The sequence below is a fragment of the Haemorhous mexicanus genome, chromosome 3, assembly GCF_027477595.1.
Source record: "Haemorhous mexicanus isolate bHaeMex1 chromosome 3, bHaeMex1.pri, whole genome shotgun sequence".
Lineage (NCBI taxonomy): Eukaryota > Metazoa > Chordata > Aves > Passeriformes > Fringillidae > Haemorhous > Haemorhous mexicanus.
The window spans coordinates 54,815,620-54,842,287 of NC_082343.1; the positions used below are offsets into that span (position 1 = coordinate 54,815,620).

General features: G+C 43.4%; 1 protein-coding gene across 9 annotated transcripts in view; it reads right to left on the bottom strand.

Annotated features, from left to right (window-relative positions):
• Positions 1-18,842, bottom strand: part of HIVEP2 (HIVEP zinc finger 2) — a 136,891-nt gene extending 118,049 nt beyond the window's left edge. For 6 of the 9 annotated variants that reach the window (XM_059841873.1, XM_059841866.1, XM_059841872.1 and 3 more), the window contains exon 1: positions 18,397-18,842. The gene's annotated coding sequence lies outside the window, so the exon portion shown is untranslated. Of the gene's footprint in view, positions 1-660; positions 806-17,401; positions 17,515-18,396 lie in introns of those variants that run through there. The other 3 variants (XM_059841871.1, XM_059841870.1, XM_059841869.1) reach the window with 2 other exon arrangements.
• Positions 18,843-26,668: the final 7,826 nt, after the last annotated feature.

Here is a 26,668-nt window from a genome sequence, read left to right on the forward strand (position 1 = left end):
GCATGATTCATGTTACATAACTCCAGCTTGTTAAAAACAACACTTATGCAGCTAGGTAGTACGAAAGATTAATGAGGTAAATCCAGAAGTCGCTTATTACAGAACCCAGACAAAAGCTGCTCCTTAAATAATATGCCTATGCAACTTTAAACAAATGAATTAGCCGCTGCACCAGCACTGTTTACATTCAAAGTTAATTAAATCTTTCAAATTCAGGATCCTGTACTCTAGACTACTCAGTGACACTTCTCTCGCCGCTGTATGAAAACTCCCTAGTGCATGTGTGTTTTAGTTTTTAAAAGGATACACTCCCCTCCCCAATCATCAGAGAATAACAGCTGAATGCTGAATCAGTCCATTTCAATCACAAAAACACTGTATTGCTTTAATGTTCTGGATGACTATGCTGAGATAAAATCCTCCTCCCTGAGTTAGCAGCAAAATGCTTGTGTTTTGCAAATGACCATTTTTACTCATATCCCGGCTTTGGTTATGAAGTGTAAAAGCAGCAGCCCGAGAGGGTTAAACAGGCTTCCTGTCAATGCTCTGCAAGAAGCCAGCCTCTGTACTGCAGCAAGGCAAAGAAATCTGTTCAGGCCCAGTATATTCAGCATTATTCAGCACTATTGGGACCACATTCCAGGATCCCTCAATGCCCACCTGGCAGTGTGTCCTCTGCATTAAGGCAGTGCTATGGTCTCCCCAAGGCAAAGCATCACCTGACCATCCTGGTCTTTGCAGCTCAGCTGTGTCCAGTGACACGCTCCATGGAGCAAGCCATTGCCACTTAACTGTATTCTCTTCTCAGTCACTTCTCCAGGAGGTAAAAAAAAAGGAAAAATAAAAAGAAAATTACAAAGCTCATATTTCTGGCATCACCACCCCAGCAGAGCAATAAGGAGGCGACTGGCTGCCCCGGGGAGGAGGCAGCAGCAGTGGGGGCCTGTGTGAGCACCAGCTGGCTGCCAAGCCCAGACCTGAAACTAGGTCTCAGCCCATTCGACTGCAGGGGAAGGGAGGGGGGGGAAAAAAAAAAGAAGAAGAAGAAAAAAAAAAAAGGCAGCAGCACTTTCTCAGAGCAGGAAGAAGGGGAGGCCACGAGCGTTTCCTGTTGTGCAGCTGAAACAAGCAAAGACGTCATTACACTTACACTCCCTCAGGGTGTCAGCAGATTGAGGGCCAAAGTTCAGTCATTTCCAATGCACTGCAAGGAGGGAGGTTTGGGAGGAGAAACCAGCAGTGGCTTTATTGCTAACAGTGGTCTCTGCACTTGCATAGCAAAACAGCTAAGCAGTCAGCTGCAAAGTATCGTATGTGACTAGAAACAATATTTGCTCAGGAGCCGTGCTGCTCTTGTTTTTCTTGTACAGCTTGTTAGATTGAATATTACTGCAATACAGAAGCAGAATGAAATATTACTACAATATCAAAATGTACTAAGCTTTTTTCTGCAGCCCATACTTTTGCAAGCATCTGGAAATCAAGCCTTACATTGCTTTGGATCCCATGAAGTAAAACATATTTTGTAAATGCATCAGAGCACAACTAGTGAGTAAAACTCCCAGATTCCGTTGTCAGATATGGCCAACATCCTGGCAGAGTGAATAGAAGCTTCTTTTCAAATTTGCCTCTGTCTTTCTGAAGCAGGTAAGGTCCCACCTTAAGGAAAACAGTGACAATGCAGGAGTTGGATAGTGGCATTTGGTAACTGATTGTCAGCCAGGCTGTCCATCTAAATGTAAGAAAAACAGTATAGCTGGCAAGCACAGGGGGAATCTGGATTGCAGTCCTACCCACCATTACTACCTTCTTAAGCTAAATATTAGAAAGACTTTTGAAATGGAAAGCATTGACAAGAATCCAAATGAGATTTTTGTCAGAATTCCAGGAGGTTTCAGAGTCTCCACCAACCACTGGAATCATTAAAGTGTAATCTGAACAACTACCTGTAGGAAATGCTTTGGTTATAGCTGATCCTCTCCTGGGGCAGAGGGATGCACAGGTTACGGTACACTCTCACTCATGAGACATATTCTAGACCCACTTTTGATAGTCTCTGAACAAGGACTTAAAACACAATGATAAATGCAGTCATCCCACAACAAGCATGTCCCAGCATACATCGAATGTGACAGATTGGGTAGCAGGGCTCCACTTGATAGAAGTTGTTTTTCAAATAGAGGTACTTAACAAACCTCAGTGAAAAAGCTTAAAAGGAGTTTGGAAAATGTTCTTCTGAATTCTCATACCATCATCACTAGCTGAAGAGAGTATTTTTGCCTTATTTCTGCAATAACCACCCTGTGGTCACACTGGGAAGTGAAGCCAGTTTTCAGCCCCAGTAATTCAGCGTAATAGAGCTGAAACTAGGCAATCACCAGTATATCTTGGATATATGGTATCTTTCATGGGACATAAGGAGTGTCACTAGCTAACCAAAACTGATCATTTTACTAAAATAAGGTCAGATATAGTATTTTACTAAACACTTTGGATATATTTTCAAACACATTATTCTACAAGGATATGAGCTGGTTTGGTTGTTTTCTACCCTTTCCTTTAAAGGTAAATTTTTCAAAGGTAACTTATCTCTAGGATTCATTGCCAGGTAGGTAGCATGAAAAAACCTCTACTGCTTCTTGTTCTGACACTAGCTTGAAAACCTAATCCTGAAGGTTGTCAATCTGGCACTAAAAATCAGGACTCTTTTCAATATAAAAAAATAAGCAGAGAAATTAGTCTTTGGTGTTGACAATGATTTGCAGTACACAGGCAGTGAAGACAGTTTGGATTAGCCCAGTCAGAGCAAAGTGATCAGAATCTCACCCTTAAAACTGTGGTTGCTGGAACAGAATCCAGCCCATATTATACAGATCAGTGGCTGTAAGTAGTGACAATCACCAGAAAGAAGGACAAAGGGGGTGAACCTTCAAAAGTACTGTAAGAAAGTTTCCACTGGGCACAGCATCCTAAACAACACGCATAAAAGCCATTCGACTTTCTGAAATCCAACCACTTGGTACCGCGCTCACTCAGAACAAACTCGGCCAACTATTTTTAGACTCACGTCCAAGAATGAAGGAAATGCACCAACAATTTGTACTTCTGACCATACTGAGACAGCTGGTGCAGGGCACAGCAGCAGCACGGGGCCAGGCTGCGTAACGACCAGGCACCACCACATCATATCACAACAGGCTTTTGCCACACATCTACGGCTGCCTGTTGCAACAGAGTGTCTGCTAATGAACACAGAATAAAACAAGGAACAGCAGTGGATTCACACACCCATCCATGTCCTCAGAGTTAATTTTCATGTAATTACATCTTACTGTTCCATTAGTACACAAAGAGTATTAAGCCATCTCTGCCATGGTTTGAGGTGAGAAAGTGGAATATGGTCTCTGCAATATCCAAATATGACCCTAATATTTTTAAAAGAGCTGTATGTGTTGTATTGGGTTTTATTCATGAAATGGTTGAAGCTTACAGCAAAGAGACAGATGCAACCTGTGACCTGATCTCACTAGCAGTGCCCTGGCTACGCTGAAGAAAACACTTACCTTTTCACTCCAGAGCAGGTATTGGTTGTGGTAGGTACAAATACATGTGGAAAACCACTCTTAAAGTTGTCTACTTACAAAGTATCTAACACCTTTAGTGATCCCCACAAACTCAGTTACACTTTTACCCTTTACAGCCCCTCCGCACAACTTCTAACAAAGCCACTATAGTGTATCACTTGGGAATTCAAATTATGGGCAAGGTTTTTATAATTCTTTCACTTCCATTTGAAGAGAAGGGCAAGTGGAAAAGCAATTGTCTTGAATTTTTTTGTTGTTGAATTGTCACATCACTAAGTGAATTCTCTCAAACGATCCTACAAGCAGATAATTAAAGTATCCTGCACCAATTTTATAATGAAAACAAGGCAAAGATGACAAAGTCCAAGCTGCCAAAATACCTGATAGCAGCTCATTATTTATCTTCAAAATATGTGTGGCAAAACACAGAAATGGGGGCAGGGACGGATTATTTTTCACTGTGAACCTGGTGTTCAGCCTAAATAAGCAGTACAGAATGCAGGAGAGTGCCCTTCTGCCCATTGCTGAAGGGCACTATCCAACCACCAAAGCAGTGGCAGCAACTAGAAATGCCCAAAGTATTCCCCACCATTTTGTCTCCTCATTTACTGCACTCAGCTGCCCCATGCCATGCTCTCCTGCCCCAGCAGGACACTGCCACCAGCACTGGTCTCTCATGCCAGGTACCCGAGGGGGTCTTCAGGCACAGGGACGAGCAGCCTCCCTCCCATTCAGAAGCTACTGGGAAAATGCTACATTGCCAAGAGGAACATTCCAATTATATGGCAAGGATTTGGTTTAGGATGAAAACATTAAACTTGAAATGGGATGATCCCATATAGGGCAGATGTGTGTGAGTGTCCACAGAGACAAAGTGTGAGAGTGTATTTGTGTCTGTGGTGTCTCTATACACATTTACAAAAACACTTGTGCACATGTGAGTGTATAGATACAAAACAATATGTAGACATCTAAATATATATCTATATTCACATTCGAAGTTCATATATGAAGTGATTTGGCTAAGTGGTACCAAAACCCTGTGATTGTAACTATCTTTTATAAGCAATGGCTCATGGAGATTCTTTGGGCAAAACACATTAAGTCCTGGAAGCTAAGTGGGGGAAAAGGCAAGCCCTCAGTTTGTTGTATCAAGTATTCATATTTTATTTCATATGTCTAATCAAGACAAAGCAGATCTGAAACCCACATGCAGGAACCTGAAGTTTTCAACAATAAGTAACCTAATTTCCAGAAACCAAAATCGATTGCTAAAATACTTATTTAACTGCCTTCATGGAAACAAAGAGAAAACACTTTAAAAAACTTTAAAAATATCAAATCAACTTGACTGCTTCTGTATCCCATTAATTCAACAAGATCCTAGGCAACAATAATATTTAGAATAAATATTTTTCTTATGGGAATAGCATTTTCACTCAAATTGACCAGATGATATCAATTACAAAAACAAAGATTAGATACAGAAAACACATCTACTGACTTAAAAAAGTAAACGGTACCTCAGTGAGTACAAAACTTGTTTAAGAAGATATTGACTTTTTCTTTTGAAGGTCTTCTTACTTTGAAGGGGAAAATGCTTTTTTCCCCTTGCAGTATTTTGAACTAGTTCCAATCCAAACGATGAAAATCCATTCCCTAAAACTGCAGAGAGCACACCCTACTCAGTGTAAAACACTGCACTCCTACACAAATATCAAGCTGAATATACCCAAGGCAAACCTAGTACTGATTCCAAGTTCTGCACTTGGCCTATATGCACACCTTAAAAAAAAGGGAGGAAGATGAAGAGCAATATAAATAAATACAAACCAGTGATACAAAAATACAGTAACTTTCTACGCAATATACCATCTGTTCCTCCAGAAAAGCATGCTGCATCAAGCCACAGGGGCTACAGCTAAGAAAAGCCCTTGTAGAAAAGCCAAGTTCTGTAATGAGCAGTTTCAGAAGCTGTGGAGCACTGTACCAGCCACCACAGTAAGGAGGCAGCCTGTGATACGCTCAGTGGGAATCGCCATCCCCCCGTGCTGTGGGCTGGGGTTACCCGAGCTGCCACAAGGTCCTCAGAGAGCTCCCCAGATGGAGCAACCCCAGGGTCAGAGGTTCACAGCGTGCCAGGAAAGCTGGGCCGTGCTGCGGAGCAAGCACTGGCTGTTTGAGGATGTGGTGTTTCACTACGGGTTTTTACGGGAAAGTTTTGTCTCCAGAGTTACAGACACAGTAAACTGGATTTCCCCGTCTACTCCACAGACCACACCTCCACTGCTGCTGCTCCCTTCTCTTGTACCGTGGATCTAGGATCAGCAAACAGAAATAGCTTCCAGAACATGGGAACAGGCACCCTAGTACGCCTGCTGCCCCTGAGGCACAGGAAAAGCTGGAGCTGCTGCTGCATGCCAGGTGCTTGCTCACTGTTGTGTGCCTTACAGCAAATAAAGTGTGCGTCTTCCAGCCACTTGGGCAAGGAGGCAGGCAGGAGAGACCCAGATCAAAGAAGTGCTAAGGGGTGCTCTGTTATGGTTAAGAAGGCCAAGGTGTGCAGCCCTCTCCTTCCAGCTGGCAAAGTCTCAGGTACTCAGGATTATGTAGCAAGAATTTCCTTCTGCCGCTTCTATTGTTATTCATGATGTGTGTGCTAAAAAACGTATCCGGCCTTTCCAGACTTTGGTTGCATTATCACACCAAACACAGGCTTTAGGGCAGGGTCTGAGCTTTGTAAACCACACTTACAGAGAATCTGCTTGTGTTCCCTGTCACCAACCCCAGAACAAATGATGGAATCACAGAACCCTGGGCAATTAGGAGACCCTACCCAGACTGGAGGGAATTTGTGAGCCAGCAAATTATCATAGCTCTCATTAATAAAATAATAAACTGTGCAATTACAGTGGGTTGTACACATACCTTAGGGTATGCAATAAGGCACAAATTTAGAAATGGAGTATTTCCAACAACCAACAACTTAAACAGGCAAGGATCCTTATCAAACAATTAGGTTACTCAAGAACTACTGGCCCTTTTTGCCCAGGGTTATACATTCTAGAACCATGTCATAAGCTTTCGTTGAACTAGGCTTTTTTTCCTCTTCCTTTTTTATTTTGTTTATACTGTTTAAAAAAAAAAAAAAAAAGCTCATCTCCCCTCTAATCCACCCATCAGATGATGTGCAAGATTTTATTTTAAATTACATTCAAACATGGGGAACTGCAAAGAAAAACTCCATTATCAAGGATAACCTAATTCACTTTGGTGCTACTGGGCTACAGATGGAGAAGCAGATACATAGGGCAGGTGAAATACACCAAAATGAAACATGACAATAGAACCATGCAAACCTTTTGTATAGATTGCTTTATCTTTCTTTTTACACTGAACCATACCAGAAACAGACGAAAAAAAACCCACCAAAAAACCTTTGAAATTATGCCACTTGAAATAAGCAGGCATCAGACCTCATTAAAAAAATAAAAATAAAACAGGTCATAATACACAAACTGAAATTAAATGCAAGTTTCTCACACCTAATCATTCCAAAACCAAATAATGGGATTTCATTGGGGAGAGAAGCACACAGGACAAGATACAGCCCCGGCTCCAAGCAAGTTTCTTTTTCAGCTGGGTTATAAGTACAAATAACCAAAAAAAGCTAAAACCACAGCTGTAAAACAGTCAGTTGCAACACTTTCACCTCCAACTTCATGTACTTAATATTCAAATCACAATGAAAGCACCTTGGGGTACATAATGCATAATTTTTTTTTTCTAAAATACCTTATACCATCTTGCAACGCAAAGATAATTTCTGTTGAGAGTGCCTTTCGCTGTAGGTCTTCTCTGCCTGAAGTATCCAGAGGCTGATTCCATGCAGACAGTTTTTCCAACAGTCTCACCTAGTGTTACTATATTCAATGAAAAGCAAACCTTGCATGCTGAAGGTTTCCATTTATAGGCTGGGGCAGTCACGAGGAGCACTATTTCAGCAGTACAAGTCCTATCTACAGCTGATGGCAAAATCCTGGCCTCATGAAAAAAAATCAAAATCAATAACTTCCCATTCTGCACTTTTATTGGTCAGGACTCAATCCCAAATGACAGAATTTTCATTATATTCACAGGAGTCGAGGCAGTTCACATAGTGTCACAAACCATGCCAGGCACAGTTTGGTGTCATCTTCTCAGATATGGGGCACTGATTAGAAAACTGTGAGATGAGGGCAAGACGGTTTTGTGCTGGCTCCAGAGAAAGTGAAACTCCAGCAACAAGATCCATGTGGGCACGATGCTTTTTAGGATAGCTTTGATTTCCACCATCTATTTGCATGGTTAGTCTGCTCATGGATTGACTTTCTGGTCACTTTCCTAGCACCGAGAGAGCTGGCAGCACCAGCTCAGCCACAGTGGGGAGGTGGGCGTCCCACCAGAGCAGCAAGGCTCAGAGAGCACCCTGCTCAAGGAAAGTGTGCTAAGGCACCATTGATGACAGGGCCTGGGGAATGACCCGTCCACCTTCTGAGCAGACAGAGTGATGTGACTGCATCCTTCAGAAACATGAGGATGTAAAAGGAATTCAAAGTGCTTCAGCTTAAAGGCAAACATCTTTATGGGGTCCAACAAGACATGGCCTTGGCTGAGTCAGTCACCTAACAGCTAACAGGGGCCATGCTCACTTACTGATCCTGCTGCATCCCCCTGGCAGCAGAGCACCAGGAACAGTGGATAACACTTCAGAAAGATACCCTGGGCAGACTGACTCTGATACACACTCACCAAAGTGAGACCACCGCAGTTCCTCACTGAGAACAATTAATGTTTTTCACCTTTCAACAAAATGTGTCTGTGTATATGCATCTGTATAGACATTTGTGAAATAAATGCTAACAGTCATACATTAATAATTCAAATAAATTTATTTATTTAAAATATTTTCTTTGATAGTTAACCAACAGCAGAAGTTGAACCTACATGGAATCCAGGAGAAATCTTCCTACCAGTGACCAACAAGCCAGATGTCCAAGCATGAGCTCTCATGAAATTATTCCAGTTATATTGTTCTATGAAGGAGATAGGACATGACTAGAGGTAAAAGCTATGATCACATATATGCACATGAGTCTAGGTGTATATACTTAGACACGCATTCTTAAATATTTCTTTACACAATGTGGCAAACCCTCTCCATTTTCTGCTGTAATATGTTCATTTTTATGGGAAATCATCAAAGCAGGAGCCAAAAAAATGCATTTTTAGCTGAGATAAAAAGACAAGTATAATCCCATCACCTGCATGTGACACTGAATTAGGCAAGAAAACTGAAACATGGCTGTTTTTTAGTGTGTGAATCTGTAAACAGCCATCAAATGTATTTATTATGCTTTTGGCTCACCAGACAACCCACTTGACTGAGAAAAAGAAAATCAAAATTAGTTTCATTTATTCCCCTGCTTGCTAGTTAAGTGGGTTGAACTATGGGGATTAAATGATACTGCAAAGAAATTAAATCAAAACCATGCATAAGCAAATGTAAAAACAAATACCTTCAAGCACTGAGCAAGATAAGAAGCATCATATTCTGTGTGCAAGCTACCTGTGGAGACGTCGAAGTTGGAAGTTAGAGTATGTTACCACTGTGCCCTTGAATGTGCCTTCCACAGGATCTTAGTTACTCAGCAACACATGCTGGTATGACTTGAGAAGGGACAGGGATTCTAAAAACTGTATTACTAAAATTCTGTAGGTTAGAGGGACACTTGACCTGCTAAAAATAACTTCCAGTAAGCAATTATAATCCACTGTCAATCACATTCAAACCTCCCATCCCCATCTTACTGATCTTCCCCTCAAAGCCTCATCCTCAACCAGCATACATCCAAAACTGTGTATTTAACATCCCTGTTTCCTTCTATAATTAATAATGATGTGAGTGAGAAAGAAAATTAAAAGGTCTCTCTCATATTGACTCCATTTGTGGAAAATAAGCTACACTGAAGTTTTGAAGAGGAGTGCATAAAGGAACTCCATCGGCCCATGTGTGTTTCTCTTTCCTGGCATGCACAGGCTGATCTGGGGAGCAGGGGAAGGGAAGTCAGGGTACATCTACTGCAAGCTACTTCACTGCTCCTACAGAAGAATGAGCCAAGACCCCAGACACACCACTATAAAGCATCACACAGAGGATATACACCAAAACTAAAGCAAAGGTTCTTCCTGTACACTCATCTTTTATAAGTGAATGTGCCCAGTCCAGCCTCCCACCATGGAGGGTTTGGGTCTGTCAGCCTTGCATGAGGAAATCTGTACAACCCAGAAGCAAAACAAGCATTTCCAAGGTGACATGTAAACACATCCTGTCCTTGCTCCAAAAGAAAAATTTGCAAGACCTGCTATGTTTCATTCCCTTCTCCATTATTTTCTCACCTCTCCTTCAAGCCTGTTCATAGGTAATAAACAGAGTGGTTGATTTTTTTTCCATTAAGAGATCACTAATTTAATAGAATCACTGAACAACTATATGAGCTGAGCTAAAAAACAAAGCAGAGAAAATGAACATATTGTATGTCATCCTTTTGCCTCCCCACATTTCACAGACCAAAGTCCTGTCAGACCAAATAAAGGCGCTGTCATACTACTGAATATCAGCTCCAATTTACAACCTTACTTGCTTAGAAAAAAAATAGCTGACTCAAAATTGCCCTACTAATTACTCCAAATCATGTAGTAGTTTGACTAATGCACGCCTGACTATAAAGTTCTTCACCAATAATTAACATTACTCACTACAATAAATTAGGTCAAAGATGAGCACAATTTGTGTACTTAATTAGTAATCAGGTAAATCAGAGATTAAAAATATATTACATATCAAACATGACAGAACCAACTTCACTGTCCTCTTGATCCCAACATTTTCCACCATAAAAACCAACTGCAGAGGTAGCAACACTGCATTTGGTATCACTCTAGACAAATACCTTTCTGTCAGTTTGTATTTCACTAACATCATTTCCTCCTAAGTGTATTATATAAACGACTCCTACCCTTACACTTACCACAAATTTCTTCAGATGTATCAGTAACATCTTGCTAAGCCTGTATCAAAATTCAACTGTACCTCACAAATTAAATACATGTAGCTTATCCATTATTTAAACCTTAAGAAATCAAATATTCTAGCCAAGCAGCTCTGTGAAAATATTCACTAACTTTTAAAGGGATTTTGCTACTATTGCAGGACCAAGCATAAAATAATGGAACAGACTGCAAGTTTTGTTTGACACAAATTTACTAAGAATGTTGGAAGAAATTAAATTCACATAGCTTTGAAGAGATTTTAAAGCAAAATCTCTTTACTCAAAGAGCCTAGTATTACAGCCACACCTGGTGATCAAAACAGATTATCATATCAAGACAGCAGGAAGATGTCCAACTTTATAGTCTCATATTTGATAGTTTAATCCAATTTTTACCAAACTGTAGAAACTTTTATTGACTTACACAGGACGGGGAATTTGGCTGTAGGAGTCTGTGAATGTCCTGCCAAAGATAAATGCCTTTTTCCTAAGAAACTATTTTACTTCAGAGAAATGCACTTAAAAGGCTTTTCATAAACAGTTTCAGAAATTGCATTCATAAACATAACTGATTTTAAATGGGAAAAAGTCAAAAATTATCCATTTCTATTGTTACAGAAGACCATGAATTGAACTTGATTTTCTTTTCTAAAACATTAACAAAGCAGTTTTAGAAGTTCAGCCCTCAAGATGAATCAGTGTTTCACAGGTGCCACACAGGACTCAGCTGAACACTGTCAGCATGCAGAGGTGTCAGTGAACCACGGGCCTGCACGATGCTCTAGGGCGTCTCTTCCATTGCTAAGGCTTGTGCAGGAAGAAAGAAAATCACATCCAGTCCTCAGAAAAATTGACAACAGTTAAGAGCAAATAAGGATACTATTTTTCAGCTAACTGAACTATTTATTTTAGCTGTCTTTGAGAGACAAGCAACATAAAACTCCACATACTTCTAGAACTTTTGTAAGCACGCTACACACAAAATGAACTACACTGACCTGTGAGACTGGCAATAGATGCCAGCAACTCACGTCTCTGCTGAATACTGACTTTGGTCTAAAGTGAATAGTTTTTGCTCTAACTAAATAGTGTCACATCTTGTTGTCAAGGAAGGGTAACCTCTGTTATTATTTCATACTATTCTTTCTTGACACACTACACATGTTTTGTTTTAATGCAAGCCACAAACACAAAATACATAAATACAGAGAACTGGGACTTTTATCTTACTAAAATAAACAAAAACAAAAAAAACCCCACACCAACATGTAACAAAACCCCATTAGTCTTATTAGTCTACTAAGACTAATTTTGATAACCCTGATCCTGTGCCATTAGATTTTTTTAAACTTTGAACTCCTTTCTGCCTAAGCACAGATGTTGGTCTATGGAAAACCTGCCCAATAAATAATATTATTTCAACAAAATTCTCTGATGTTTTATATCTTACACTGTGCAGTTAGAACTTTCTTTCAGCTTTTTACATTTCTTTAGCAATACTACTCTCTGTAGCCACAAAAGTCTAAACTTCACCATAAATTACAGAAAACAACTTGGAACTTTTCCGCTTCCTTTTTTTTTGAGTATTTTCTTATGAAGAGGGTCAAACTCTACTTTATTGCATTACTTTTAAAACGTCACCTGCCACTGTAATTTCAATTCCCGTTCCCTCCTCTAGTTTTCACTGTTCTATTAAACTGAACTATACATGCAAATTACCTAACTGCTTTTCTTTGTATGAAATCTCCAATAAGCTACTACCTGAAAGAGAAACTTTCTGTAGCAGTCAAACCTTGAATTTCTCCAGTATAACACAACAGCAATTAAGCTAAGCCTTTCAAAAAAAAAACCTGTACATTCTTTTCCCCGCCTTTTTTGCAACTTACATAAATCAAAGATTTTAGCCAGAGCTGCAGCAGTTTATTACGAGTTACTTTAGTTGCAATTAAGTGAACTTCCACATTTAAGAACAGATGTATTCTTTACTATTTTTTTTTTGGGTGTGCAGGATCAAATTTCTTGTACATGAGTTGCATTTTTCAGGCTCTGTAAGTGTATTAAGGCAGAACTATCAACTAACAGAAAAAAAAAACCAGAAAAACAAGAAAATAATTTTCTGTAAAACACAAATTGAGGTGCAACAAAACAAACCCATGTGTACATCAAGTGGCCATAAACTCATTACTTACTACATTATTACATGACTTGTGGTTGCCATGTCATACTTAGAAGGAACTTTTCTGCTGAGACCAAGTGTACACTGACAGCAATAGAATGTGCATCAACAAACTCAGAAAAAGGAGACATGATCACTATACAAACTGGTGATATCAGTATCACCATGTACCAGGGGAATTTACATCAGATAATTAAATCCATATTTATGCACTGCATTACTGTCAGAAAACCACTCCAGTGGTACACTTTTGGGTAGGTATGCCCTGAGACTCCCATCCAGAGAAAGTGAAGGGGGGAAAAAGCATGCACAGGTTTTTGCTTATTCAAGTAAAAGGCAATATCCAGGTTCAAAAAACAGTAAAAGAGACACATCCAGGGCAGAACAAGGAAATACAGAAACATAAGCAATACTGTAACCAAAACCAGAGTGGTCCACACCCCACTGCTGTTACCCTGGCATACAGAGAACAGAGTGACCATCTTCCAGATGTACAGAATGTGCCTGGAAGACAAATGAAAACAAGCACCCAAAATCCACAATACTTCCTCAGAGCAAGAAGAAGCTTTTATGTTTAGACCAAATCAATGATGGCAAGAATTTAATCACAAGACAATAAAAAAAGGCAAGTGATTCCTGACAGCCAAAATTGCATATGGTACTTTAATGTCTTATTCTACACTGGGGATTTTGAAACACTGTATAAGATTGTTCCCCCTACCTATATTCTCCTGTACTTTTTCCAGGCTCATAGCTTTGGGAAAGAGAGTTCTCAGGGACAAAGCTTACTGGGGACAACCTACTACAAATGAGTAGGGAGGCTAAAGCCAATTGTTTAATTCATGAACAAAGCAGAATGGTGAAATAAGATGTCCGTGATACCTCCCACTTGCTATTTTAGTAAAAAGAAAAAAAAATTTAAAAACCCTAGACGTTTCCAGACATTAATATAGTCTTTAATTTCATTAATGATTCTTGAAGTCTAAACAGGTTGTCATGGTTGTCATGGAAAGACTTCTAATATTTCTATTTACAGTGGATTTTTTCTCTCAGGCTGTCAGACCAGCATTTCCACAAGTCCCAATTTCACTTGAGAATTAAAAATATTGCTGCAATGAACTGCTTTTTAATATTTTCTGCTGAAATAGGAGAGTCATTGCAAAGTCTTACAAAAATTTTTAAGTACCCAGAAGAGAAACAAGGCTGTACAAAGCTGCTATTTCGTATCAGAATGGCACAACCAGCTTGAAACTTTCATTGTTCTACCATAATTCTGTGCTGCTTTATTTAAATGTAGCATCCCAAATTACTGACTGAATGTGTGAAAAATACCATTCTCTATTTTCCATCTAGCTTACACTTCCCCTTGCTGTTTCTTCACTTTTTTAGCAACTGCTAGATATTCTACTGAAGGGGAAAAAAAAAAAGAAAAAACAAAAACCAAAGCTCCCAACCAAACAAAAAAAATCTCAAACAAATGGTTAAACAACAGAAGAAAGCCAAATAACTTTAAAAATATTTAATCTGTAGCATAGTACTTCAGAGATGCTGTTTAAGAAATCTTGAGAAAATTAACCTGCCTCTTTAAAAAAAAAAAAGAATTTTTAAAGCAGTTTCCTCGTAACTTATCGGACCTTTTTCAAATAACAAAGGTATGCAGCCTCTGCACTCAACACTCCTGTTCAACTCCCAAAAGTATCAACAATTAACTCTTCCTGAAGCCTTTAACCTGTAAGAATAATTATGCATTCCTCCTGCTTGGAGGACCAATAATTTAAACCCACATACTGACAGTCTGAGGGAAAACGGATAAAACATCTTCTCTTTACTCTGTGTGAAGACCACTGACATGAAGAACCAACTTTTCATGGGCCTGATTCATGATGGGACAGAGGAAGCCAGTACTCAGCTCTGGCAATTTACCTGCAATCCTTAGGCAGAATAAACTATAAGCAGGTAGTACTTGCTGAGCTGTACAGGTAACTATCAGTATAACCAACCACAGCTTATTATAAATTTGAAGGATGGTAAGCCGTATTTCATAACCCAAGTCATATTACTGTGACTTATACATTACTATGACTTGTACACAGGAATACTCTTAAATAGCAAGCATTTTTCTCTTTGATGGGTAAGTATTGCAGTATTTCACTAAGTAAACCACTTCTGCCAGGCACACAGCTCCTATATTCCCACTACCTTACCCAATATGGTTAAACTACAAAAGCAGTAACAGTAACTGCCCCTGCTGTTGACCAAAAAGGATGAGCAGAGAAACCTACAAAATGGTACTCATTACTTTCACTTCTGTTTAAATCAAATTCACCTTTATTCTTTTTTTAAAAGCACCTAAATAAATGAATAAGCAAAGAAGTTTGGCAAAATGCTCAACAACAAATGTCCTGCTTTAAAAATGTTCAGCTTATTTACCAACATGCAGACCACAGTCATAAATTTGCTCACACAACTAAATACAGCCAATAGTATTAGAAATAGTTAAAAGTCAAAAAAGAATAGCCTTGTAGGGTGCCACCACATAAACTAAATATGATATACTGCCAAACACTCAAGTAGACACATGTACCATTATTCAGCAAGGACCACATGAATGCATATGGATCTCTGTTTTGTCTTCATAGTAACAAGAAGGTTTGTAAACAGATCGCACATATGAGGCAATCTAGTCACTTGAGAATCTAATAATCTGCCTTTATAAAGAAGCATTCTGCACTGTTGCCACACAATTGGACTTAGATACACAATTAAAAGTCCTCTACATTTGTGCTTTGAGACAAGTGCTGCTCGATTCTATCCTAATCCATAGCGGTAAGGTTTTAAGAAGTCACCTCAGTCAGGACATACAGAACTGTTATGCCCAACAGCCATTGGAAAATAACATCAACAAAACAGATACAAAGCATTGAAAATGCGGATTGTTTGAACAACGTAAGTAATGACACGCTGATTTTGAACTGTATCACTGCTGCCTTTGCACAGCTGAAAACCACAGCAATCTTCAATATGTTTGCAGATGACAGTAGTACTTAAAACTCCCATGAAAAAACCCTCTCAGCCTATTCTACAACACTTAACTTTTTGAGAAATGAGACAAAGCAAAAAAAAAAAAATGAAGAAAGTTTCAGATAATCCATACCTGAAGTTTCAGAAATATCTCCTGAGAGGAAGGATCAGGAAAGATTTAACATCTAAATGTAAATAAATGCAAACCCCAGGATATACTGCTTCTATCTAAGTACGTCCACGTGCTGCAAATCCAACAGGCTGAGACTCTCCTATCTTTGAAAAACAGATGCACTTTTTCAGCACGTCTGTATATCATCTTCACTACCAAAATATTGAGGATTCCACACCGTGTTCTGATAACCTGAGGATCAAATTCCTCTGGTAGTCAGTGGTAATCCACAACAACAACAGAATTTAAAACTGGGCCCACTGAATTTGTACCTCGTTAGACCAGTAGTTCCTTTAATCTAGCAATTACTCCAATTACCCGGTGTCCCCAGAACTCCTGACGACGATGACCGGAGCCCCCTTGCGCTGGGAGCTGCACGAACACACGCCCGCAGCTCCGGGAAGCAGAGAAATAGAGACCTAGCCAGCAATGTTTCTCTTCTGCCACCCTGACCACTTTGTTTACTTCTTTCGTAATAGCTCTCAGTATAAATTCATTAGAAGAAAAAAATAAAGAAAAAGTGACACCCTTGACTAAGTCAGCACAAAACGTTTAGTGCCCCCTCTATTATTTAATAATGTACAAACCCAGACAGATTTAATATTAAAGCAGGCTTCACTTTAAAATGAGACAAGAGAAACTACTTTGCCAAATAGTTCTGCTGAAACTCATTAGTATTTCGATTACTTTACTTTAAAAAGGATTTTAAGAATTATTGCCTAAAAAACCCCAACTCTTTAGTGTTTCAGGAGAAGTTTCATTTCTGCAACTATCATATAAAAAAAAAAAAAAACACTAAAAAAAAAAAAGGTTGATCATTAGTGCCAACTAATAAGAAAAACAGAACCCTTTTCCGGGAAATTAAGCTCTGAGGAGGTTTATCGTTGTCCCGGGGCGAGCCCCGGCCGCCTGCCCAGGGAGACAAGATGTGCTGGCCGGCGGCCGGCCGGGACCCCGGGCCAGGCGCGCTGGGGCGGCGGGGGCTCCCCCCGGCTTCCCCACCCTCGGGCCGGAGTTCTTGGGGACACCCAGCGCCGGGAGCCCGGACATCACCACCCTCCGTCCCCTCCGCCTCGGGCTCCCTCTCACGAGGGAAGGCCGTGCGGCGCGCCAGCCCCCGGCAGGAAGGTCGGGGCAGGCTACGGGGCATGACCCGGGATAACCCGGGGCTTTCCCCCGCCTCCCCCCCGCCGCTTGACCCCGACGACGGGGACACGGCGGGGACGCGGCGGGGCATCTCGCCGCCCCTGCCCGCCTCCCGGCGCGGAGCCGGCGTGCGGTGGTGTATCCTATGCGATATCCTATGCGACAGGCGCGGATGTGCCGCTTACATAATCCCCGCCGGCCGCACACGTACCCCGCATTACATAAGGGATCGTGCCCCCGCCGGCCCCCGCGGCAGCCCCGCCGGCGGGCGGGGGGGACAGAGGGAGGGAGAAAGGGAGGGACCCGGCGGCGGCCCCGGCCGAGCCCCTCGTTAACCCCCTTCCTGTGGCGTTTACACGTCATGGAACATTCCCGGAACGGGCCAACGTCCCACCCACTTCAGGGAACAGTCACCGCGGCGCAGCGCGCACACGCACCCCGGCGCGGTGCCGGGTGTCCCCGCACACACACGCACTTCCCCCGTGTCCGGCACCCCCGCGGGGACGCGCTGGCAGCCGGGGCACGTCCCCTCCCTCCGCTACCTCCGGCGTCCTTCCCTCCGCCGCGCCGGGTGGCCCCGGGCGCCCCCCTGCCTTGGAGCCCCCCCATCCGCTCCCGGGGCGCCGGAGGCCGCGCTGAGTGCCCCGTCGGGTCGGCCCCCCCGCGGGCGCCTCTCCCCGGCGGTGACCATGCCCATTCCCCGCCGCAGGAGGGGATTACGCAAGGCAGCCTTCTCCTCATCTGCATACACTTACAAGCCGGGTATTCCCCACATTTCCTAACGGCGTGTCACCGACAAAGGCCTGTCCCCGCCGTGTCCCCCCTCCTGCGCCGGCTCAGCGGAAAGGGCCGCCGGCCGTGGTGCCCCAGGGACGGTGCCGGTGCCTGCCAGCGCCCGGAGCCGCGGCCACAGAGGTGACTTACCGGTCCGGCGGTTTTACAGCCCCGCCGGCTTCCCCCGCCGGCGCCCTCCCGCCGCCTTGCCCTCCATTTACCCCCGCCGCCCCGGGCGGCACTCGGAGCGCCGGCCACAGACCCCCCCCCCCGCTCCGCTGAGCGCCCTGCCTGCCGCGGCCCGACCCCAGCCCCGCGGCGCCCCGCACCCGAGCCCCGCCGCCCCGGCGCGGCTGTCAGCTGGTGCCGGTGACAGGGAATGAGCGGCGGGCAGGGAGGAGGGGGCTGCCCGCAGCAGCCGGTGCTGCTCACCTGGGAAATCACCGAGGAGGAAGGAGGGAAGCCCTCCCGGTGCCCTTGTTGTTGTTGTTGCTGCTGCTGCTGATCCCGCCGGGCGCTCGTGTTGCTCCTTTGCTAAGGGCTCGCCCGGAGTGAGGCGGCTCGCGGCGCTTCTTTATATATAAAGACAGACAGAGATATTCCAGCGGCCAAGGGGCGCCCGCTTCACGCGTTTATCTTAAGGCAGGTCATTCCTCTCCCTCTTTTTGGAAAGGCTCATCACCATCTCCCTGACAGTGGCAGAGGGGCTGGTGTTGCACGGGGGAGAGGCGGAGGCCCGGGAGCCGCAGCCCGCCCTGGCCGCGGCGGGAGGGAGCGCTCCGCGCTGCAGGCGGCTCCGCCGGGCTATTCCTGGCACCACTTCCCAGAACAGAAGTTACAGGGCGGCGAGCGCGGAGCGAGCGCGGGGAGCGCGCCGCCCGTGACGTCACCGGGTCCCCCCGCGCGGCGGCGGGAGCGCTCCCGGGCGCGGTGCTGGGCGCTGCCCGCCCTGGGAGCTGCGCGGGGCGGGAGCCGCGGGAGCTCCGCGCTGGGGAGGGCGCGCACCGAGGAGGCAGGGCCTCGCAGGGCGAAGCCGCGGCCTCTCCCCGCCGGCGGAGATCGCCGCTCCCCTCCCCCTCCCCGCCGAGGGAACTCCCAGGAGAGCCAGTCCCGACTTGCCGTGCGCAAGCCGCGCGTCCTCCCGGCCTGAGAATTTCCTCCGAGGACGCGGGATCCTCCTGCCCCCTCCCCTCCCTCCGCTTCCTTTCTCTCCCTCCCCCGGCCCCTCCACCCCCTCGCCTCGCCGAGATCGCGTTATCTGTCAAGGAGAACAATACACCGCCGGGGCACCCCGTGCCGGCCGCCGGCCCCGGCTGCACAGCCGAACCCGGGTCTCCCCCGGGCGGGGACCACCCCGACCCTCGCTCACCCCTCAGCACGTGGCCCCGGAGGAGGGGCGCGCATGGGGCCGGCCCGGCGGGGCTCGCCGCCTCCCCGGAGGGCAGGGAGCCCGCCGCGCCGCCCCGGGCTGTGCCGCAGACATACGCATTTATTGCAACGCCCGCTCGCCGCCAGCGCCGCGGCCGAGCGGAGCGAAGCGCCGGCCCCGCGAGCGACCCGCGCCACTGGGAGGGGGCGGCCGCCGCGCCGGGTAACGGGGCTCGCAGCCCCCGCGCCGCTCACGGGGCTGCCCGCGGCCAATGGGGGCCCGCAGCGCCCGGGGCGGCTGGGCGGGGTTCGGCCGGGCCGGGGCCGGCGGCGGGGTCGCTCTCCCGCAGCAGCCCCCGGCGCCGGGGCAGAGAGGCGCTGCAGGGGAAATACCCTCCCGGCCGGGCGAGGCGGTGCCCGTGCTTCCTTGAGACATCCCACCGCCCTTCCGCGGTGGTTGGGAGCCCACCGCGGGTTTTCGGAACCTTCGCCGAAGCAAGACCCGGCCCTGGTCCCGCACCGACATACGCCCCGGGTCCTGCCGCTCACACTATATATGAGGCAGTTAAGCCTGAGCGCGATTCCGGCGAACAGTGTTTGTATTCCTGAGATTTGCCACGGCTGCTCGGAGAGTGAAGCTCAACTGGCTGGTTCCCTCTCCCGGCCGCTCAGGCAGTGCGGGGGTCCCTTGCCTGGCCTCGCCTGGTTTGGCTTTGCTGTGGCACCGGCGACCGCTGGCTTTTTGACAGCAGGTCTTCACTTACTTTTCAGAGCAAATTTTCTTTTGGGGAATCTATTCAGCCGCGTTTACAGGTTACTGAAAGTTGATTCGAAGTGATGCCAACTCGCAGCACCGTCACGGTGACATCTAAAGTCATACTTGGCGTCTGAGATTATTCTTTTGACTGAAATCAAGAAAAAATCGGTCTCATGGATGAAAAGGAAAAAGTTTATACATAAATCATGAAAACAATGTTTTTATGATAGATACCAGAGTGAATAAAACCTTTATTTCATAATTTTAGTAGCTAAGAATTTTAAGTTGTTCCTGCATCTTTTAGGGACTAATAACAACTCAGTGCTCAGATCTGGTAATACAGGGACATAAAATGGCATAGAATCCATTAATAAAAATCTTCTTGTGCTACTGTGGTCTTTGGCCCCTGTTAATTTTGGTGATCTCTGAGTCAGGTTCCTAGTGCTTCATTTTGCTCAATCCAGGAGGTGCAGGAGAGTCTTGGGATTTCTTGGGGTTTCCCTCAAGTTATATAGGCACAAGATCATGTGACCATAATTTCATAATTTCATGATAAATTATGACTTCTTTCACAAATAAGGCTTACTCCTACAAGCACGTTCAAGACTGAGAGGGCTGAACAAAGAGGGTTTTGCTCCTTGTTAGGTCCATGAGCATGTCTGTCTTTGTTTTCCTGATTTTGTTGTAAGTGATACTGTCATTCCTGACACTGAGTATTGTTTGACTGGAATTATTCTGTCTGAGCAAACATATTGACTTTGGGCTTGTGATCTTTATTTGATGTCATGTTAGAATAAGTCAATGGGAAATGGGAGTGCTTAGGATTTGTTTCAAATTGAGGTTTTCCCATCCTGCTGTTTTCTACCACAGCAGCATTTATCCCTGCCCCCAAATGATGGCTGCCAGTATCTTCCCCTCTGGGAGGCTGCAGACTCCTGACCAGCACCTTTGACTTCTTTGTGTATGCCCAGCGTTTTCATCCTCTCTCCTCCCTCTTGCAAGACTTCAGCAAGACTTCAGAAGTTCATTTTTACTGTCACAGAGACCAGCCCACAGAAGGTACTGCAACAAGGTTCAGTGTTCAAAATAGGATTTTATTTACAATCAGTCTCAAAGCAAAGTAAAAAAATGCTTCTCCATAATGCCCTTCAAAATAAGGGTCTTTTTCCAATTACATTGGTTACCTCAAGAAGCAATACTGTGTGTGCTTTCCCCCATTCTCATGCTATTGCACCGTCAAAGCCACAGCCATTTCCTTCACTGTGGCTCTACAAGGCATGTGCTGGAGCTACAACACTTCGGCACTTTGGTGCTTCCAGGGGAGAGAGTGAAGCTATACCTGTGCTCAGAGAGAGACCCTCACTGTTCTACAAAATTTGTTTGGCTCCAGCCCCAGAGCAGGTTTTGACAAGCTGCACAACTTGCAGCTGCAAGGGTCCTTAGCTTGGAGGAGACCTCCCCAGCCAAAGAGGCACAGAGATCCTCACAGGGTTCCTTCAGCCCTCTCCCTCTTTGTGCACAGTTGTAGGGGAGTGGGTGTAACTGAGCACAGGCTGACCTTCATCCCTGACCGATGCCCCTTTCCCCTCCCACGAGGAGCATGAGGCAGGAGCACTGGCCCACAGGGGACTGCAGCTGGGATGCTGGGGTAGTTTTCCTCCCAGACTCCTGCCACTGACTCCGCAGAGAGGCATCAGACATCTGAATCACTCTCGCCTACTCGTGGCAACAACATAACTTAATAATCATGTCCTTGCTTCATACCATCCTATCATTTCCCTCTAGAATTTTTTCCTATGTTTGCACACAGCATTTAACAAAACTATCACTCTAACAAAGAAGATAACTAAGGGAGCTCTCAGATGTAAGATTTACAGCTGTTATTTAAATATAGATTTTGCAGATTCATCAAAAAATAAATAATTCTTGATGCTTGGAAAGCACCTTGGCCATCACAGCTGCAGCTCACAGCAAACACAACATACAATGATAATATTCAGCAATGATGTTCACAGATAATTAAATGCTATAAATTATTCTGAAAATTTGGTTTGATCTTAGAGCACACAGAATCCATCAGTTTTGTAAACTGTGCTGCTCTTAAAGTAGATAATAGAAGGCATTACATAATTTTTCTATAACAGTGCAGTTGAATTGAAATGTTAAACAACCATTTATTCCTAAAATAGCTAATGATTTTAAAAGAATTCATCCTTTCTTAAGAAAAAATTACTTCGTCCCCAAGCCTGTACCCACAAGCTCATTGCTATTCTTCACAAAGTTGTTACAGATAGAACTGCAGCAAAAGGGACAATTCCTTTATATAAGGCATTGATACCTCTTTACTGATTTCACTGTGAGCAGTGTAAAGCAAAATGGACCAAATGTATCCAATTTTCTGAAAGTCTCAGAGGGTAGGAGTGCAAAACAAAATTAGTGGTGTTATTTTGCTGTTTAGATCCACTTTCTTAAGGTTTGATTAAATTAGAAAATCTATGGGAAACTGCCTGTGAATGGCTTTCCTCATCAAAAATACTAGAGGTTTCCTACCAATGCTGTTTAAAACACATTGTCCTTATTTATACAGGAGTTTCCTCCCATATTCCTTCTCCCTTTTTTCTGACCTGCTGTTTCTCTGCTCATCAGGAAGAGAAGGGCCCTGAGCTGGGTGCTGTGTGACGAACAACCTGCTAGAGTGAGGGTTCCAGCCACCAGTCCCTCCCAAGGACACATGGCGAGTCTGAGAGGGGACACCCAGTGGCTCTGGGGCCAGCAAGGAGGGTGACAAGGGAGACCCAGATGGATCAGAAGAGTTGGCAAGAGTACTAAAAGGGCTGCATTTGCCTCCGACATTACTTAGGATGTCAAATACATCACAAAAGCCATTTGAAAAGCAGTACTAATTCAGGTGACTGATTTTTTATTTTAAGAGATACCTACCTTCTACTGACCATTTCAAGCTCTTCTCAGAGATAACTAGCAGCTATGAGTTTCACATATAATTATTATTCACATATAATTAAATTATTTAATAATTTAATACCATAAAATGCATTTCCAGCCACAGCATTCCACTATCTAATTTGTACATATTGCTTTCCTTTTGCTCAAGTGCCATCTTATCATATGAGAAAAGAGGAAAAGACACTACCATTTCACCCTCTCAACACCTATTCCTATGTGTTCCTTGAATCCAGGCTGCTGTATCTTGTTTGTCTACTCTCCTACATAAACAAGGGTAATCTTTCCTCATAAGGGAATGTGCCCATGACTCCTCCACAGAACACAAAGGAGTCACAGTGAAGCACTTCTTTATCCACAACAGCTCCAATCTCATACAGTATCAAATGGTGTGAAGGAGCACGAAGCCAAGGTGGTTAGCTTGAACAAGCCTGTGTGTAAATAACTCTGGCAGAGGGCCCAAAGGAAGGGGAGTCCTGTTTGCCTGGTAATGAACAAATGGCTGTATTTCCTGAAGGAAAAATATTTTTCTGCTATCTTGAGATTTCCTTTAAAAAAAAAAAAAAGTGATTTTCTCCACATAAAGTATTTCCAGATGCAGAACTAACATTCTGTGTGCATCAACAACTTGATAATAACATGTCATCACTTGACCTTGGAAGAGGGTGAAAAAATGAAAAAGGCAGAATTTTCTGAAATAATGCCCTTTCATGGGAACATTTTTTTAAAGCCCATGAATCCTGGGAAAATGTTTTTTAAATAAAATTTGATTACTTTTACTCATTTTAATGTTTTTTTCATAGCTAATTGACTAGCTGAATAGGAAAATCTACACTGCTGACTTGAAACTCAGGCAAGGGATTATGTGCACTTCTCATGTGAGATAAATAAAGCTTGTAAGTTCTATAGCCAGGTCCTCTTTGATTGTCCTTTTAAACACCACAATCCAATTAAGTTTTTGAAAGACTTTTAGGCATTTGAAAAAAATATTTTGCCTTGCTGACAGGTGGAACATGTTACCAAGCACTGGTTATTTCTCTTTAAATATAAAGTATTAGCTCCTGCAATTTTGTATACTGGACTCAGTTCTCCCCCTCACCCTGCCCCATTTTTTATAGGAACAACTGAAGGAAGAGCCTGCCAAAAGCATGGCATGATTTAGCAACTTCTGAGTTATATATAACCTGAACTATTAAGTGACTTAATTTTCTAAAAGCTTACCTATTTTTATTCCCATTAGCCCTGATAGCCTTTCGTTTAGCATTCTTCTCAAACAGGCAACTCTTTTGCATCATCTTCCAATTCAAAGAAACCTCCAGTGCTTCATGCATAGAGAATTTCATGTGTGGGCTGGAAAGAGCAGAGGGGCAGACTACTCTTAACAGTGAGTAGTGACAACTTGAAAACAGAATAAAGAAGATACCTCAAAATGGCAGGGTGCACTTTGGATAAGAAAAATTGCATTAACTAAGTTGCAGCTATCTAGAATTTCACCACATTATCCTATCTCCATAACTCCTCTGGCACATGTCATGGGAACCTTCCTAACCGCATTGGTTACCTTCCTGGTTTTGCATCCCTGGAATCTTCCCACAGGCAAGCGCCCCAAGCATCCTGCAAATACTTTCCTTCACAACTGATTGAGAGGGAAGTGTGCCACCTACTGAAGGACCTCAGCCACTTTCTATATGTCTTGGACTTTCTAAAGTTCTTTCCCATTTCTGAACTATTCAGGCCTTCCCATTACTGATTTGAATTAGAAATTAGTCTTTGGTTTATGAAAGTTTGTAAACTCAGCAACTGGAAGGTCATGAATATGGACATGAGCAAATGTACTCCAGGCTGGTTCTATCTAATTCATGTGTAAGTGGCATAATTTGATAAATCATCTGAAAGCAGTAACACCTACACTGCCACTTTTTGCCAGAAATGAGATTAACATCAAGAATTATCTCTACAAATGTAAGAAAATACTAGATTTGTAGATAATTAGTAAAGCACACAGATGAGTTGGCAGTACTGACATACACGGTATTTGCAGTTTAGGTGTTAGTTAGGCATTTCTAACAAATGAGTGAACAGCTTCACTGCCAGGCAGTAGCTGCCTCTGATGGTGGGTGCACTTTGTTCAAATAATCATTTGGTTGAACAAGCTCAAAGCAAATTTTACACAGCTGCTGTCATAACTTGCTGTTTGACACACCTAGAGAGTGTCCTTTGGTTACCTGAGCCTTACACTACTGAGTTATTCATGCACAGTAATGCATTATTTTGGCTACGAAAAAAGTTGAAACAGATGTCAGTATTGTTTCAAGTGTTGTAATAGTGGATAATAAATAAATAATTTAAGACTAATTTATTTTATTAATATCTATGAAACTTCTTAATTGAAAAATTTTCAGCCTTGAGGTTCATCAGAACCTTTCACTTTTGAGTCAGCAATATAAATTCTGTTATGTGCATTACAGTAGATGATCAAAACTTCTAAAATTGTGAGTCACTGAAATTAACAGATAATTTATGCCTTTAAAGTTTCTCATATTTCTGTATTGGACTGATTTGTTCCTAAGAAATATTGCTCTCAACAATTCTCGGTAAGAATGTCATCAAAACTTCTGCTGGAATGTAAGAAATAAAATAATGCAGTTCAGAATAAATATATTAATGGATTAACAGTTTGAGAACATGTAAAACAAAAGTTTGAAGTGTTTCTACCAGTTTTATCAGTCTTAACCGACTTGTCATACAGTCCATTTAAACCTGTGTAATACCTGAAACTGCTAATCTCAAGGTTTCACATGTGTAGGACATAGAAGGGAAATAGAATTCATTATCAGCAAGCACAAAATGGAGAAATCTAACTCTAGACTCACCATCATGTCTATACCTACTATCAGTTAAAAAAGTTCTGCAAGTCATTGCAGACAGTCCAGCAAAACTATCAGCCCAGTGACCAATGAAAGCACCATTATCAGGAGTAATTCAGAAACAAAAGGGATAAAAAAGGGTTACACCTGTATAGACGCAGGTGGCACACACCAAATACTCTTCTGCTCAGGCACAATCTGGAAAATAACATGGTGCCATCTTTCCCATCTTTCTTCTTTCCCATCAAGAAAATCACAAGGTTCAGCAGATTTAACAGGCAAAACCCCCCACTTACTTAACACAGCACATGGCAGAAGTGTGAACCTGAGGCAGAAGAATGCTGTGGGGTGCCTGACTATGAATGTCTTGAAAACAAGATTGACCTCATTAGCTGTGAGAGAATCCCTTACTGGCTATTAAGAAAAGCTCATATATGTGCAAATGCTTAGGGGTCAGTCCCTAAACCACTCACTGACTGGCAGAAGTGGATGTATCATGGTAAAACTAAATGAGACAAAAAGAGGAAATTCTTTCCCTAAGTGATGTAACTGGCCACTCTTTGAGGACAACAAATTACATGCAGTTCTCATCTGGCTGAAATAATGGCAGCTCTTATCTTCCTACTAATTTATGATGGGTTGTTTCAGGGGGCTTTTTCCAGTCACAACTGGCCTTTCTTTCTGCAAATGTCTGACAACTTTTGGGCTTTTAAAATTATTTTCACTTTCAAAGACTGTATGGAGAAGCATT